This window comes from Prionailurus viverrinus, chromosome C1, assembly GCF_022837055.1.
Source record: "Prionailurus viverrinus isolate Anna chromosome C1, UM_Priviv_1.0, whole genome shotgun sequence".
NCBI lineage: Eukaryota > Metazoa > Chordata > Mammalia > Carnivora > Felidae > Prionailurus > Prionailurus viverrinus.
Window position 1 is genome coordinate 89,658,223 of NC_062568.1, and position 13,331 is coordinate 89,671,553.

Genomic DNA, 13,331 nt, shown 5'->3' on the forward strand with positions numbered 1-13,331 from the left:
AACATTGTCACCAAAATAAAGAATCTGAATTAAAAAAAAGAATTCTCTTGGTAGTTTATTTAGAAGCAGCTGGACTAGATTTCCAGAGTGAGTCTGTTCTCACGGTTTAGTGCTGCTGCTTCCTCCTGGTCCCACCAGCTCTGCTTTCCCTCTGCTTGCAAAAGTAGTGACTGTTGGAGCGCCTGGATGGCTCAGTCGGTTAAGCAGCCCATCTCAAAGTTCATGGGTTCCAGCCCTGCATTGGGCTCTGCACTGAGAGATTAAGATTTAAGATTCTCTCTCTCCTTCTGCCCCTGTCCTGCTCTCTCTCTTTCACTCTCAAAATAAATAAACTTAAAAAAAAAAAAAAGGAAATAAATTAAAAAAAAAAAAAAAAAGTAGTGACTGTTTCCACAACCTCTTTAACCTCCTATGGCTCCCTGTGGCTAGTGCCCACAGCCAGAGCTCAAAGCTGCCTGCCCCTCCCTCTCTTACATATTCACTCCAGCCCCGCTAACAAAAGTTGTTGGCCCTTCTCCCTCCATTCCCCAGGTAAAGGCCTGGGGCTTGGCTGGAAAAAGAAGAGAAATGGAGGACTAACAACCAGCAGGCAGACCAGGGAGAAGTCTTTGGCTCTGCAGCACTGCCTGGAGCACAAACTTGCAAATACTGCCAGGGCACCTGGGTGGTTCAGTCAGTTAAGTGTCTGACTCTTGACTTCGGCTCAGGTCATGATCTCGCGGTTAGTAAGTTGGAATCCCCCCAACCCTCGCTGACAGTGTGGAGCCTGCTTGGGATTCTTTCCCTCTCTGCCTCTCTCTCTCTCCCTCTCTCTTTCTCTCTCTCTCTCTGAATTCCTCTCTCTGGCCCTCCCCCTCTCTCTGCCCCTCCCCCTCGAGCACTCTTTCCCTCTCAAAATAAATAAACTTTAAGAAAGAAAGAAAGAAAGAAAGAAAGAAAGAAAGAGAAAGAAAGAAAGGAAATACAGCCAGAATCTGCCTCCCCTCTTCCCTGCCCCTCCTCTCTCTGGGGGTGGAAGCGGGAATGGAGTAGTTTTATGTTATAGACCATATGGCTTTCTCCTTTAAGGAAAAATCTTCCTAGAATGCATCCAGAAACACTGTAGTAAAAAAAAACAAAAAACAAAACCTTAAAACCTTAAAAAACCTTGCATAAACTTCTATACCTCATGCTAGATCCCTTGTTTGTTATCATAAGCACGTGTTTCCCCCAAATTTCCTGTTTTTTAGATGATCTGTGAATTGGAAATTTTGTCTGTGGAAGGAAAGCCACATTATTGAAGCTGTAAACAATAGAATGACTATGGCTTTAATCCTTTGAATAAGACTTTGTTTCCCATTGACCGAAAACTTCCTAAAGGAAGGAAAGCTAGGAACATTCAGGAAGGATTTGTATTTTATTTTACAGCAGCTTTGTGAAGGGGTAAAATCATTTGGAAACCTTAGATTCCCTTTCCTGGTTGATGGACATCAGAACACACAGCCGGCTGGGCTCTGGCTGCAGACGGTGGCTCCCCGCCCACCAAAGACTTCCTGACCCCAGTGCCAGCTTTGTTTTCTTATTGTCACAATGACACCAACAGACGTTCATCCTGTGCCAGAGTTTCGTATATTCCTGAGACAGGCTAGGAACAGGTGCACCCATCATTTATCTCAATGTATATGGGTCAAAATATTTCCCTAATACAGTCCATATTCCTTATATTGTATACTCCATAATTCACAGATTATGTGTCCATTAAAGAGATATAAGAATAACAACTGCAAACTTAGTCATCATCCATTGAACTTTTAAATTATTTTAAAACCCCTCCCCCAAAACTGTATTTTCATTTATTTGGTATACCAACAATCATTTTCTTTAGAAATAAAGTAGAATTAATTAGCCAAATCATCCTTACAATTTGGGAGAAAGGATCTGTGGAAGAGAGAAGCTGGCCTTAAATCCCAAAATGCTGATGTGGCTATTCCTGCTTTGTGCAAATTCTGTGCCAGAGGCATAAATTATGGAGCCCAGTGCACAGGCTATTAGGCCCCACTGCAGAAGCCAAAAGGGCCTCTTGGACACCTGCCCCTTCAGAGATTCTGAGTGATATCATTCTCATTTATTAATCTCCACTGAATGAATACCACATCCACCCCTTATGGCCATCAGCCCTTAGGGCTCTGCCTCAGGTATGTGTCTGGGGACATAATTTAGATATTCGTCATCCTGAGAATTATATTTCAAGCAGCAAATCCTAATTATAGGTTTGCTCCATAAATTACTTCCCAGAGACAGAAGGTACAGCTGAAGTTAGGCTCTGGTCTTTGTGAGGTGTAATTAGAGAAGGCAACACCTCTTCATCCACAGAGTCCTGTCTTTATGGCATTACCTGTGCCAGTGGGAACAGCCAGCCTCCTACTCTGTTAAAGACACACTGGGGAAAAGAGACTGGGCCTTGGCTGAAAGACAGGATCCATTTCCAGTGTTTTCCAAAGTTATGCCTGCTTTGTCTTAAGTCAGGGAAGGCCTCCAAGTTACTTTCAGTAGAAGATTTAAAAGGCTCTTTCTATATTAGAGTTTTCAGTCTTTTGTCCAAACATGGACCATTTTGAGAGCCTGTTGGTAATTATAAATCATCCCCCCCCCCAAAATGCACATACATGTAGACACACAAAATATTGCATACCATTTCAAGGAGGTCATGGACTCCTGGAGACCAGTAAACCTCAGATTAAGAACATGCAATCAAGGGGCACCTGGGGGGCTCAGTCGGTTAAGCATGCAACTTCTGCTCAGATCATGATCTCGTGGTTTGTGGTTTGAGCCCCACGTCAGGCTCTGTGCTGACAGCTCACAGCCTGGAACCTGCTTCGGATTCTGTATCTCCCTCTCTCTACCCCTCCCGTACACGTGCTCTGCCTCTTTCAAAAATAAATAAATGTTAAAAAAAATTGTTTTAACATGCTATCAAGACTTAGATACCTTTTAAAATTAGAGAAGTCAGTTTTATACTACACAATTCCAAAGCATCTAGGGGATGAAAGTAAAAGGGAAGGGCCTAAAAGATCGTACTTTTCTAAAATAGATTGTGGCAGTTGCCTTTTTCCTGAGCAACCATTATATAGTAGAGTCTGAAACACCAGCTTACACTCTAAGGCTAAATGGTATCCCATGGTTATACACATGTACAATATATACTGTCTATGTACTCATAGGTACCCTGATGGTTGCTTGGTTTGTATGGGGCCAAGAGCTCTGCCCATAAGACATTCCTCACAACAGCCACACAAGGTAAATATCACTAACCTGTTCTACAGTTAAGGTCATTGAGGCTGAAAGAAGAAAGCAATTTTCCCAAAATCACATAGTGATTCAGCAGCAAAAATGGGGCTCTGACCCCAAAACTGTCTGTCTCCAAAGCCCCTGCTCTGAATACAGCATGACAATGCAGACCTATTGAATACTGGAATTAGCTTTTTTTACTTCCCTCAGAGTTCCTGAGGCAGTTACCAGGAAGAATAGGAGGCAAAAGGGCTTCAAGACTACTTGAAGCAAAATCACACACCTTTGCATTGAAACGGCTGCCTAGGAGAGACTGGAAGGCAGCAGTCCAGTTGGAAAGTGGCCCTGGGAGCCTGTCTTAGGGCCGCAACTGCCTAACAAGCACAGAGGCCTCCCTCCACTGTTAAGTCTAACTAGCATGGCTTTGGCTGTCTCTGGCCCCTGTTATTAGAAGCGGCGGTCATTCCTTCCTTCAGTCTGACAGGTGCCGAGAGGCTCTGTGCAGCACTCCAGCCTGGCTCTTGTGGTCTGGAGAATGAGTAAAGAGCTCTGGCCCAGAGCAGCACTGCTTCTCTGCTCTCTCCTCCAGGTTGCTGCCTGCTTGTCACTCTGCTGCCCTCTGTGGAGGAGGCCCAGTGGGGATGAGGAACTTGGGGAAACCATGCAGGCACTCAATCCTGCCCTGAACTGTGAACATAAAAACAGTCAAGGGTTTACACTTTTCTAACGTTAAGCTTTTCTAAATATAAGTGGCAGCACAGGACACAGCCTAGAATCTAGTATACATGAATGAAGCAATCAAAACCTTAAAGGACTTTTTTTTTTAATGTATGTTTGTTTGTTTATTTTTATTTTATTTTTTATTTTTTATTATTATTTTTTTTTTTTGAGAGAGAGAGAGAGCATGAGTGGGGGAGAGCAGAGAGAGAGGGAGAGTAAAGGACTTTCTTAACCAACGTTAAGAGGATCAGGTAACATAAGTCAAAGAAACTCCACTTACTTCAGGCACTTTAGGATTAACCTGATGAACATGAGACATTTTTTTATGGGAGGCAGTACATCGCAGTGGCTAAGCACGTGGCTCTGGAACCTGATACTTGAGTTCTGATGGTGACTCCACTTGCTGTTGGACTTTGTACAGGATAAGTTACTTCACCTCTCTGTGCCTTGGTTTTCTTATCTGTAAAATGGAGATAAGAGCTCAAAAAATTGTTCCAAAGATTAGATATATTAATAAAGATATTATAGCTAAAACAGTGCCTGGCACATCATAAGCATTCAAAAAGTGTTCATTAGTATTATCATTTGGCCATTTCACTGAAGCATGGGCTATTTTGTCCACAAAACTAAAAGGAGATGGTGAAGACCCAGAAAATAAGTTACATTTCCTTGCAGAAGTCTGAGGGTGGTGACGTAAGCTAGAAAACTTGGCACAAGGCCTCAAAAAGATCAGTGGAGTCCCAGTTGTCCAGTAAGGTACTGTTGCATTACAAACCACCTCAAAATGTAGTGGCTTAAAACAGAAGCAATTTATTATATTCCATGTTTCTATGGGTTGATCAGGCAGTTCTAGTTTATAGAGTGTTGGCTAGGGTCCTGAGTTGGCTGAAACAACCAAAATGGCCTGATTCACATCCCAGCTGGAAGTTCAGCTGGAGTTGTTGGCCAAGGTCTTTGATTTTCCTTGATGAGATCTGTTCACATGGCTTCTAGGACTCCCTCCCACTATGGCAGCTGGTTCTAAGAAAGAACATTCCAAGACATTAAGGCAGAAGGTACAGATTTCTTAAGGCCCAGCCTTGGATTTTAGACAGCATCGTTTCTGATCCATCCTATTGATCAAAATAGGTCATTGACCAGTCTAGATTCAAAGGAATGACAATAAACTCTATTCTTGATGAGGGAGCACACTGCAAAAGAACATATGGGATGGGAGATATTGTTGTAGCCATCTTTAGAAACATGATCTACCACAGCTCAAAGAATGGTAAGAAATTAGATTTTCTTAACTGTTTGTATTGAGTGACTCAATGAGGAAGACCAATCTGAGTTTGGATCACTAAAGTTACTAAAATGAAGAAATAAATGGAATTAAATGTTTTGATTCAGCATAACTTGTTTATATATGATTTATATAGGGTTATTCTTCACAATACGGAAAACAGTTCCTTTGGCTCAAAGTCATATTCAGAAGAATAAATGAGAATAGATAAAGGACATTATGTTGGAGAAAATAATTTTCAGTAAAGAGCATTTCTAAAAGTAAAAGCTTTTTCTTAAAGAAATGGTAGATGGTAAAACCACATACTCCCCAAATAGTGACAATGGTAAACTTATCATGAAAAACTAAAAGGTATTATGTTAAAGTGAGCAAAGCAGAAGATAACGAAGAGCATCTGAACGATAAATAGGAAAAGTCAAAGAAGAGGCCCACAGAGTCTTGTGGCTCATATACATCTCCTGGCTCATATACAGTTCTTTTAAAAGTGTGATATACTTTACACTTTGTGTTTTCCATTTCAATTTATTGGGGGATGTAGGTCTACAAGTCTTCATAGAATTTCTGGATATGGCTATAGTCATGTATGGAATTACAAAGTAAGACTAGAGATAATCTAACTAAATGAATTATTATTTACCCTGACTCTACAGTTCCCCACAATTGTGTAAAGGCTGGTCTTTGAGATAAGTTAGAGATGGATAATGTTAAAAAGGCAATAGCAGAAAAACTTTGGTAGATTTTTCAATGTTGGAGAGAAGAGAAATAAGTAATAAGAAATGACACCAAGATTTGGGATGTGGATGATAAATAAATGGCTGTGTTTTCTGGAGTGATTAAGAAGCTAAGCAGAAGGGAAAATTAACTGTGCACTGCAGGGGAAAACAAGTTTGTAACTAAAAGAATATTTTTAAAGCAAAGTAGCAACTAGCTGGTAGTTTTCTGAACATACTGATATCCCTGGCTTACTTCTATTTGGGAGAGGGGCCCCACTCATTCTCCTTTTATGAGACTATAACTTTTTATTATTCATTTTACTGTTTGTCATTTATTGAGTTGTTTCTACCCAGTGTGTTTACAACTCACATAAAATACTGAAGACAATCAAATATACAGAAACAAGGCTGGGAAATGCAACTCACCCAGTGAAAATGTCATTAGTATCTAGTAGCAGCTGCACACTGTAAAACAATTGGAATCGCCTCAGATAGAAGGCACGTGAAAAACAAGGGAAATGAGTATACAGATGCCTCAATGGAAAACTTTCTTTTTTTTTTTTTAATAGAAGGTGGTTCTGAATGGGCCAGTGGAGAAAGAGGGTAAGTTGTCTAAATGAGAAACTAGACAATCAATCAAGAAAGGGATGCAGGGAAGAAAAAGGTGAAGTTCTCGTGGGAACAGGATATAAAATTGATGACAGTGGAGCCTTCATAGAAAATGAAGAGCCACAAAACAATGTGCACTATGTATTATTTGCATAAACTCCAAAGAACTTGGCACCTTCTACATTTTCCACATCACAATCATAAACCAGGAAGTAAGGGGGGAAAAGGGTTTTAAGCAGCCAAATTAGGGATTGGAGTATTCAACCTTATTCAAGAGAGTCCCCAGGTCTTCACTCTACAAATAATTCTAATACACTTGGCTACTATCTCTTTTTCTAAACCCAATCATTTAAAATGAGATTCAGAGGGATGCCTGGGTGGTGCAGTCGGTTAAGCGTCCGACTTCAGCCAGGTCACGATCTCGCGGTCCATGAGTTCGAGCCCCGTGTCAGGCTCTGGGCGGATGGCTCAGCGCCTGGAGCCTGTTTCCGATTCTGTGTCTCCCTCTCTCTCTGCCCTCCCCCGTTCATGCTCTGTCTCTCTCTGACCCAAAAATAAATAAACGTTGAAAAAATAAATAAATAAAATGAGATTCAGATTCAACATTTACATGTTATCTATAACAGTCATAGTTCACTTTTGTTGAGTGTTAACTATGCACCGAGCACTGTTCTAAATTCCATACGGATGGACTCATTTATCACCAGAGAAAACTACAGATAAGGACTAGGATTATCCTCATTTTACAGAAGAGGAGATTGGAACATAAAAAGGCTTTTAAAAGAACCCCAAATCACACAGCTGGTAAGTGGTACAGTTGGGATATGAACCCAAGCTAGTCAAGTTCCTATATCCCTAATAACCACGCCAGCTTTTCTTAAACTTGAGTATGCATCAAAGTAATCTAAAGGGCCTTTTTTTTTTTTTTTGAGAGAGAGAGAGAGAGAGAAAGAGAGCAAGAGTGCATGGGCAGTGGAGACGCACAGAGGGAGAGAGAGAGAGAATCCCAAGCAGGCTCTGTGCTCAGCACAAGGAGGACCCTGCTTTGAATTCTCTCTCTCTCTCCCTCACTCTCTGCCCCTCCTCTGTGCATTCTGTCTCTCTCTCTCTGAAAATAAATAAATAAAAACTTAAAAATTAAAAAAAAAAAAAAGAACATGGAGTCTGGCACCACACTACCTGAATTGAAATACATCATTTAACTAACGGCTCTACAATCATGGTCAAGTCACTTCACATCTCTTTGCCTCAATATCCCCATATGTAAAAAGGTTGTAATATTGTCTCTCTGAAAATATCAGTGTAACAATTTAGTGGGTTACAGAGGCAAGGGGAAAATGGCAGAGTAGGAAGTACTGAGCTTACCACCTTCCATGGACACACTAAGGATGCAACTAAATATACAGCAACTTTCTGAAAATGACCTGAAGACTAGAATAACAGCTCTTCCACATCTAAAAATATAAAGAGTAAGCCACATCCAGAAGGGCAGGAGAGAGAGAGAGAGATGCAGTCTTGTCAGGCACCAAACCCTGGTGTGACCCACAGCAAAAGCAGTATCACAGGCACAGAGGTCCTCTCTGAGGAGCAAGGGGTTCAAGCCCCACACTGGGCAACCCCTGCCACAGGGATCTGGACTAGGAAGATGAGCCTCCACAACATCTGGCTTTGAAAATCAGTGGGGCTTAACTTTGGAAAAACTGGAGGGCAAGAAAAAACCAAGACATGAAGGTCCCACACACAATCTCATTTGCTCTGAGATCCAGAACAGATGCAGCAGTTTGTAAAGCACCTGGGCTATGTGTGATTTATTGATTACTTTTCTGGTATGTATAGAGAGGCAGGGATCTGTAAGAACTTTGTCCAGGAAGAGAAGTGCTGGTGGGCACCATTTCTCTTCCCCTCCTTTACCTTAGCTGGCCCAACAGTGGCAGGTGCCAATCAATTCTGACACTCTCCATCTACTTTGCCGCACCACTCAACTTACCAATGTTGCCCTGCAGACCTGCCCCACCCAACCCACATGCTCCAGCAGGCACCACCTCTCCAAAGTGGCTACCACCCTGCCACACCCAACAGGCAGCCTTGGCCAGGACCAGTGCTCCTCCAAAATGACTTCTGCTCAGGGGAAAGGAGGAAAGCCACCCCCACCCACCAGCACATCTACAACAGTCATAGCCCAGTCACAGTACACACAGCCCACACAGGGAACACCTGTGGAGTGCAAGGTTCTGGTGACCAGGGAAAATTGTGCTTCTGAGCCCTGTAAGACACCATCTATATAAGGCTACTACCTACAAGACAAGGACATAACTGACCATCCTATCACATAGAAACAAACACAGAGTCAGACAAAATGAGGAGACAGTGCTAAATGAAAGAACAAGACAAAACCTCAGAAAAAGAACTAAATGAGGGGTACCTGGCTGGCTTAGTCGGAAGAGCACATAACTCTTGATCCTGAGGTTATGAGTTTGGGCCCCACATGGGATATAGAAATTACTCAGAATAAAAATTACTCATAAAAAAACACTTCAAAAAAAAGAACTAAATGAAACAGAAATAAGCAATCTACCTGATATAAAGGTCAAAGTAATGATCATAAGGATGCTCAACAAAGTTGGGAGAAGAGTAGATGAATTCAACAAGAACTTCAACAAAGATATACAAAATATAAAAAAGAACCAATCAGATCTAAAAACTACAACAACTGAAATGAAAAATACATTAGAGGGAATCAACAGCAGATGAGAAGATGGAGAAGAACTGATCAGCAATCTAGAAGATGAGGTAGTGAAAATCACTCATGCTGAACAGAAAAAAAGAATTTTAAAAATGAGGGTCAGTTAAGGGAACTCTGGGGAAAATATCAAGCATACTAACATTCATATTATAGGGGTCCCATAAAGAGAAGAGAGAGAAAGAGAAAGAAAACTTACTTGAAGAAATAAAAGCTGAAAACTTGCTTAAACTGAGGAAGAAAACAACAAGATCCAGGAAGCACGCAAATTCCCAGACAAGATGAACTCAAAGAGGCCACATCAAGGCACATAATAACTAAAATGTTAAAAATTAGAGGGGCACCTGGGTGGCTCAGTTGGTTAAGTATCCAACTCTTGATTTAGGCTCAGATCATCCCATGGTTCATGAGCTCAAGCCCCAGGGGAGGCTCCCCACTGACAGTGCAGAGACTTCTCTGCTCCATGTGTGCTCTCTCTCCCAAAATAAATAAATTGTTTTAAATTAAAGATAAAGATAGAATTTTAAAAGCAGCAAGAGAGAAGCAACTAGTTACATATAGGAAAAAATCCATAAAGCTATCAGCTAATTTTTCAGCAGAAACTTTGCAGGCCAGAAGGGAGTGGCATGATATATTCTAAATGCTGAAAGGAAAAAAACCAACAACCAAGAATACTCTACCTGACAAAGTTATTATTCAGAATTGAAGGAGAGACAAAGAATTTCCAAAAGAGTTCATCACCACTAGACTGGCCTTACAAGAAATGTTAAAGGGACTTATTTAAGTGGAAAAGAAAAAAATCATAAACTAGAAGTAAAAAAATTATGAAAGACAAATTTCATTGGTAAATTTACAAACATATAGTAAAGATAATAGAGCAATCATTCATACAGCTATTATGAAGTTTAAAAGACAAAAGTAGTAAAAACCAACTACATCTAAAATAATTAGCTAAAGGATACACAAAATGAAATGATGTAAAATATGACATCAAAAACATAAACATGGAAGGAGGGAGTAAAATTGTAGTGCTTTTAGAATGTGTTTGAACTTGGGGCACCTGGGTGGCTCAGTCAGTTAAGTGTCCGACTTCAGCTCAGGTCACGATCTCACGGTCCGTGAGTTCAAGCCCCGCGTCGGGCTCTGGGCTGATGGCTCAGAGCCTGGAGCCTGCTTCCGATTCTGTGTCTCCCTCTTTCTCTGCCCCTCCCCCGTTCATGCTCTGTCTCTGTCTCAAAAATAAATAAACGTTAAAAAAAAATCAAAAAAAGAATGTGTTTGAACTTAAGCAACAATCAACTTAAAACAGACTCCAATATATGTAGGGTGATATATGTGAACCACATGGTAACCACAAATCAAAAATCTATAACAGATACACAAAAAATAAAGAAAAAGTACTCCAAGCACAACACTAAAGAAATTCATTAAATGACCAGGGAAGAGAGCAAGAGAAGAAGAAAGGAACAGAGAAGAACTACAAAACAACTAGACATTTGACAAAATGGCTTTAAGTATACACCTAACAATAACTTTAATTGGACTAAAAGGGACTAAATAGTCCAATCAAAAGACAAGGGTGACTAAATAAATAAAGAACAAGACTCATCTATATGCTGCCTATAAGAGACCTACTTTAGACCTCAAGTCACAGACCAAAAGTGAAGAAATGGAAATAGATATCCCATATAAACATTAGTGAAGAAAAAACTGGGAAAGCAATACTTAAATCACATAAAATATACCTTAAACTTTTTTTTTTTTTAAGAGAGAGAGAGCACACATGTGAGTGAGAGAGAAGAGCAGAGGGAGGGAGAGAAAGAAAGAGAGAATCTTAAGCAGGCTCTATGCATAGTGTGGAGCCTGATGCTGGGCTCGATCCCGTGACCCTGGGATCATGACCTGAGCCAAAATCAATAGGCAGTCAACCAACTGAGCCACCCAGGCATCCCCAGACAAAATAGACTTTAAAACAAGACTATAACAAGAAAAAAGTGTATCACATAATAAAGGGATCAATCCAACATTTGTGAATATTTATGCACCCAACAAAAGGCATCTAAATATAAAGTAATATTGACAGACTTAAAGGAAGAAATTGACAGCAATACAGTAATAGTAGGAGACTTTTGTTTTTCTTTTCTATTCTAATGTATTTTTTATTCAAATTTTTATTTAAATTCTAGTTAGTTAACATATGGTGTTGTTTTCAGGATTAAGAGATTAATCACTTACATATAACACCCAGTGCTCATCACATGTGCCCTCCTTAATACCCAACACCCTTTTAGCCCATTCCCCACCCACTTCCCTCCATCAACCCTCAGTTTGTTCTCTATTGTAAAGAGTCTCTTATGTTTTGTTTCCCTATCTCTCTCTTTTTCCCTGCTCCCATATGTTCATCTGTTTTCTTAAATTCCACATATAAGTGACATCACATGATATTTGTCTTTCTCTTTTTTCACTTAGCATAATGTATTACATTAAAATGTACATAAAATATATGTACATATATGTATATAAAATGTATATTGGTGGCGCGCCTGGGTGGCTCAGTCGGTTGAGCGTCCAACTTCAGCTCAGGTCACGATCTTGTGGTCCGTGAGTTCGAGCCCTGCGTCGGGCTCTGGGCTGATGGCTCGGAGCCTGGAGCCGGCTTCTGATTCTGTGTCTCCCTCTCTCTCTTCCCCTCCCCCGTTCATGCTCTGTCTCTCTCTGTCTCAAAAATAAATAAACGTAAAAAAAAAAAATTTTTTTTTAAATAAAATAAAATGTATATTGGGGGGGCACTTGTGTGGCTCAGTCAGTTAAGCATCCAACTTTGGCTCAGGTCATGATCTCAAGGTTCATGGGTTCAAGCCCCACAGCTCAGAGCCTGGAGCCTGCTTGGGATTCTGTGTCTCCTCTCTGTCCCTCCCCCACTCATGCTCTCTCAAAAATAAATGCTAAAAAAATAATAAAATGAAATAAAATGCATATTGGAATATACAATAGAATATTATATGTATATATGTATATATATGCATGCCACATCTGCCTTATCCATTCATCAGTCAATGGACATTTGGGCTCTTTCCATAATTCCATAGTTTGGCTATTGTTGATAATTCTGCTATAAACGTCAGGGTGCACATACCCCTTTGATTCTGTATTTTTTTATACTTTGGGTAAATACCTCGTAATGTGATGCTGAATTGTAGGGTAGTTTGATTTTTAACTTTTTGAGGAACCTCCATACTATTTTCCAGAGTAGCTGCACCAGTTTGCATTCCCACCAACAGTGCCAGAGGGCTCCCCTTTCTCCGCATCCTTGCCAACAGCTGTTGTTTACTGTGTTATTAATTTTAGCCATTCTGACAGGTGTGAGGTGGTATCTCACTGTGGTTTTGATTTGTATTTCCTTGATGATGAGTGATGTTGAGCATCTTTTCATGTGTCTGTTAGCTATCTGGATGTTTTCTTTGGAAAAATGTCTATTCATGTCTTCTGCCCATTTCTTAAATCCATTATTTGCTTTTGGGTGTTGAGTTTAATAAGTTCTTCATTAATTTTGGATACTATCCCTTTATCTGATATGGCATTTGCAAATATCTTCTCTGATTCCATTGGTTGCCTTTTAGTTTTGTTGATTGTTTCCTTCCCTATGCAGAAGGTTTTACCTTGATGAAGTCCCAATAGTTCATTTTTGCTTTTGTTTCCCTTGCCCCCAAGACATGTCTAGTAAGAAGTTGCTATGGCCAAGGTCAAAGAGGTTGCTGTTCTCCTCTATGATTCTGATGGTTTTCTGTCTCACACTGAGGTCTTTCATACATTTTGAATTTATTTTTGTGTATAATAGTAGGAAGCTTTAATACCCCACTTATATTAATGGATACATCATCCAAACAGAAAACTGACATGGAAATATTGGCTTTAAAGGACACATTAGACCAGATGGACTTAACAGATATATATGGAACATTTCATCCCAAAGCAGCAAAAGACACATTCTTTTCTTTAA

At 40.3% G+C, this 13,331-nt stretch overlaps 1 long non-coding RNA gene across 1 annotated transcript in view; it reads right to left on the reverse strand.

Moving 5' to 3' along the window:
- The window catches only part of LOC125172356 (uncharacterized), a 38,898-nt gene that overhangs the window by 19,485 nt on the left and 6,082 nt on the right, over positions 1–13,331 (reverse strand). Inside the window, exon 2 of the long non-coding RNA XR_007154703.1 lies at positions 4,268–4,447. This is a non-coding gene — a long non-coding RNA (uncharacterized LOC125172356). The remainder of the gene's footprint in view (positions 1–4,267; positions 4,448–13,331) is intronic.